Here is a 5,052-nt window from a genome sequence, read left to right on the forward strand (position 1 = left end):
GTACAGAATGCCAAGCCTTCGGTGAAGCTACAATTAATGCACTGATCAAAATTACTTGACATTTCCTTTTCTTTTTTCAAATCTAACTGCCAAAGTGTGCCATTGTCTCATTTCATAGCTCAGAGTGGCATGTTGGTCCCGGCAGGGGTGTCCAGTGATGGGAACAGCCCCAAAAATAGAGCAGCCCTGTGGCGTGACTCCAGCATGTCAATGGTTTCCAATAGTGAACAGCTGAGGTTCTGCCATCCTACGGCAGGGGCGGCCTTAGGCATGTGCAAGCTGTGCACCTGCACAGGGCCACCAAACCCCAGGGGCCACCACGCCAATATATATCCTTAATATAATAATCCTCTGAGGATGGATACATATTTGCGTGGTGGCCCCTGGCAGGGATTTGGTGGCCTCCGGCTCTGTTCCACTTCCAAACACCCTGACCCCCTCCCCTCTTTACTGGCCTCCGCACTCCGCCCCACCCGGACCCCCTCTTCCGGGGCCCCCTACCTACGCTCCCTGCCCATGGCCACCATGAGTCTAGAGCCGCCCCTGCCTACGGCTCTCCCAGCTCCACATGGACATGGTTTTTGATGATGCCCACATATTCCAAACACTACATGATCTCTCTAGGTATAAAATAGAAAAGCCTGCAACAATATAACTAAGATTAAATTAGTCTCATTCCTCGGAAATGTTTCAGTCTAATGTGCAGAAAGGAGCAAGATGACAAACGGGGATGAGATATAAGGTCATTAAAATGTAGAACAAAACAGCAAAATGATAAGAGTCATCCTTGCAGGGCCATGATCATCTTCTCTGTATCGTTCCAATGTCAGTATAAGTGCCGCCAAAGGAAGTTGTTGAGAATGGGTGGAGCCATGAAGGTTCTGTGGTTGCACTTTATTTACAATGGTTCAACAAGTTGTGTTTATCCATTTTGTGGAAGAACCCTGAGAATGTTGGTAAGCCGGTACCTGCTCATGTGAAGTTCACCTACTGGGCCTTTGTATATAATCCGCAGCGTACTAGGGGGACACATGGGCGGCTGAAGGAGCAGTTCTGGGCACCATCACACCACCCTTAGCTAAAAGGCTTTACTTAAAATTCCGCCCAGGCTGTTTACCTTTGAAGGGAGGCATTTAGTAGCAAACGGGGCAAGGAGCATGATTTTGGTGTCTGCCATGCTTGCAACCTGATTGCTGAAACATTGGGCTACATCCTGTGCTTTTTGCCAGGGGTATAAAGCCCTGCATCGGAGGTGGATATGCCCAATATTTCTGAATTAGGGGATTCTGCATTTCCAGGATGCCCAATGAATCCTAGAAACTGAATTGTCTTCTCATTCAGCCGCTTTTTGATAAATGTTTGCTGTAAGCAGGAAGCGCTTATTGATTAAAATATTTTATGACTTTTTAAAGCTCAGGTATAAGCAATGATAAATGTTTAGACATATTTACGCTTTTTTTTCTGTCTTTGTGTGTTTTTATATTGTTTGTTTGAAATTTGTATAGATGATTTTAAATTATGTTTTGTTTTCATATGTACTTGATGGTTTTACACAGAATAAAGAAATTTGAACTTTGAATTTTTATGAGTCATCAAAAGTACAATTAGATTAATTCACAAAAAGGTTGCAGGACAGCTTAAAGAAGTTACAGATAGAGGTGCCATTGTAGGATCGCCAGAGAGAAGGTATCGTTGGCACAAATAAAAGATTTTAAAAAACCCGAAGTAAATTTAAGTAACTAATGCTGACTCTTGGAGAAAGTTAATTCCTGTCTGGACACAGTTCATAGATTCCAACTGCATCTCTCTCACTCTGACTGCAGATCTCTTCAATAACCACATTTTAGCAGCCTCGCACATTTACATTTAAGTTGTCTCCTCCATTCTGAATTTCGATCTGCCATTCTAACATTCCGGTTGTTGATCACACTCACATTCAGGCAAGACTCTGTCTTTCTAATACATTTATCCTTCGCATTACAGTGTAAATTAGGAGGAATATAATATTTTGTCATTCAGCAAATGTACACTTGTGGGAGGGGGAATATAGAGAGCAGTGAGAGTGACGCGCCAAAGTCAGGAGCAATGAAAGCTTAAAGCTTATTCGAAGAGTTGATGAGAGCGTGGAACTCAGATACAGTTTAAGACAAAATAATACTCTCTAAAAGTAACTCACCTGTCAGAGCTATGTCTTGGACATATTCCAAGTTTTCAGTTGCATCATCGAATGATCGAACAAGTAAAACAAGACATAAACAAAAACGAACTTTTCTTGCACTCTGAGGCCAACCTTCATGTAAGTACTAACTACGAGTGATTTGAATAATAATGATAGTTAAATGTTTTACCACTGTTGAATTCAGTGAGGTAACACCAGGAACAATTCCAGAAAGTTAAGTTACAGCCTAGTCAACAGAGTGCAACTATTGGCACCTGGCCCATGGCAACGTATGTGAAAACAAATGTTAATGATCTATATCTCAGCAACGGATGAAGGCTTTTTCAGTGATGGTGCCACTCAGAAACCCGGGACTCTCGCTGAAATGGCTGCGATTCAATGACTACAGCAACGAGAGTTCCAGTTTCATGTGCCACCAAATTTTCCAGTCTCATTATCTCCATAGTTATAAGTTATAGGTTGATGGTTCTGGACACAGTGCATCCAAAGTACACTCAAAACACACTTATCACAGTTACTTACCTTAAAATCCCCACATTCTGTTTTAGATGCAAAAAGGGCTATAAACGCTCCTGCAAATCTACAGAGTGCCTTAAAGCAAGTTTTAAGGTATCACTTTTGTCCAGCACTGAGTTGTGCCCCTAGTGCTCACTACATACAGTCAGATGGTGTACAGAAGACAAGTCACAGAGAAATTCAGGTTCACCAGTAGGCACAATTCTTCAGTTTTTCAAACATATCATCCATCCTCCCTTGTGTCACAGGAAATCCTTATACTTGGGTTTGGTTTAAGTCAGATGAGCTGAAGATCCACATGGCTGCTGTGCAGGCTCGATCCTTGATTTTTCCTTGTGAGCCTTATGTTCACCAGCTACAAGAAAAGAGGGGACATTCAATATCATGCGGATGACTTGTGGAGTCAGAAAGTTGTTTTTGGCTAATGATCCTGTGGGATACGCGTCCACAATATTCTATCTGTGTGTCACACTTGCCTGGAATATTCACCTGTGCCATAATAAGAATAAAAGTAATATATCTGAAAGGGAATTTTCAAGGAATTACCCATTTAAAATATTTACATAGAAAGCAGAACATGAGATGAGCTTCTCCAGGATGTCTGCAAGATGTATAAGTTGTACAAAGCGCCAGGACACTCTTAGGAGAAGCCGTGCGCTTTACAAATGACCTATAACATAACATATACCATAACATAACAAAGAAAAATATGAAATGCTGACTCTGAACTTCCACAGGACACTCTGACAAAGATATGTGAACAGGTTTTTCATACTTGTCTATTAAGACACAATCTCATAAAACAGCTTTCCACTGTACCACATGAAGGAGGGCAGCAGGAAAAGTATTAGGAACTGGGCTCCGGTGCAGATGCCCACCACTTTTAGCCCCATTTTAGACTGCGGGATGCCGTTTTTTTACTCTGATAGTTTACTGGGACCTGCCAACCAGGCCGCAGTTCTTGTGCTCTTCCCCTGAAAGTGATGTTAATTGGTACACTCAATTGGCAAGTTACAAGTTCCTAGTATATTGTACCAGTGGTACCCGGAGCAAGGGTGGTAAAGAGGTCACCAAGGATTCAGCACTCTATTGTGCCACCCTGTGTGACCCAAATAAATCTATTTTTGCAGGTCTGCAATTGCAGCCCTGCATGAGCAGCCTGTCTGCTCGAGAGGGGTTCTGCACACACCATGTGCTGCAGCAACACCCCTCTGCCTTCATATGAGTTAGTAACTTTTAAGGTTCTCCTCCTAGGCCCAGGAGGTAGAGTGCATTACATTAAAAGTGTAGGCATAAATGTTTATACATATTTATCCCTACAGTAACCCTGGAAAGTAAGGTTTTACTATGAGTGACTGGCAGTCCATGGAGTAACATGGACTGGCTACCGAGGAAACTCAAGATAACCAGCTCCATTATGGAACAACCGAATAGTGTTGTGTTTGGTGTCAAACGCTGTGTTATTTCACCCTCGAAATGATTCTCCTGTCGAGGGTGAGCTGGCATTCACTGGGGTGCCACACTGAGTGGGCACCCCCACTAGGATACAGTGACCCGGTGCCTTAGCAGCCTTCTGTGAACTATTTTCCACCACCAGAAGAGTCTGCCCTCCTGGTGGGATGTTCTAGCACTTCCCCAGGGTGGAGACAAAGGCCTGGGCAAGAAGGAAGTCACACGTCCTCCCTCCCATGATGGCAAGTGTTTATAGTCATCATGACATTGAGTCTTAAAGGCTTTCTCCACCTTTGATGTGTAAATTCCTTGTCCCCCACTTGAGGACAAAGCCCTTCCCGCCCTGTCCAGCCCGACAGATGGGAAAATTAGCTATTCATGAGGCGTACATCTCCAAACACACACCTTTAGGGTGGGCTAGCGGGTCTGTACAATGTAGCCAAGGAAGTGTTCTGCCAATATGCAGACTGTGAAGTAGAGGACTCTTTGTAGAACGGTGCTGCAAACCCACCGGATGTTATCACCTCAGGGGCAAGTTAGCCACAGGGACCAGTAGCCCAATGGCCACTATCCTTCATGCCCTCTACACCCCTTAAACTAGGATTTAAGGGGCTCCCCCGGCACCAGTAACTCCCTTCTACGTTGGCATCCAAGAAGGAGTATAAAGAAAATGTCGTCACAGAAATCTGGTCTTTGAACTCAGTCACAGCACACACAGAGGAGAACTTAGGTGTCCTTAAGAGACCTTATACTGCATATCAAAGTTTGTCTGTGGTGAAAACTCATTGCTCACAGCAACAGGGACTTTAGTGGACACCAGATATCCAAATTAGAATAGCCTGACTGGTAACACCGGTCACCTGCAAACTGAAGAAGATTCAGTGTTCTGTGTTGCAAGAATTGAA

At 43.7% G+C, this 5,052-nt stretch overlaps 1 non-coding gene across 1 annotated transcript; it reads right to left on the bottom strand.

Moving 5' to 3' along the window:
- Positions 1-747: 747 nt before the first annotated feature.
- Positions 748-851, bottom strand: LOC147702813 (U6 spliceosomal RNA). The gene has a single exon (XR_015298497.1). It is a non-coding gene; the product is annotated as a U6 spliceosomal RNA (small nuclear RNA).
- Positions 852-5,052: the final 4,201 nt, after the last annotated feature.

This window comes from Lissotriton vulgaris, chromosome 7 (genome assembly GCF_964263255.1).
Source record: "Lissotriton vulgaris chromosome 7, aLisVul1.2, whole genome shotgun sequence".
NCBI lineage: Eukaryota > Metazoa > Chordata > Amphibia > Caudata > Salamandridae > Lissotriton > Lissotriton vulgaris.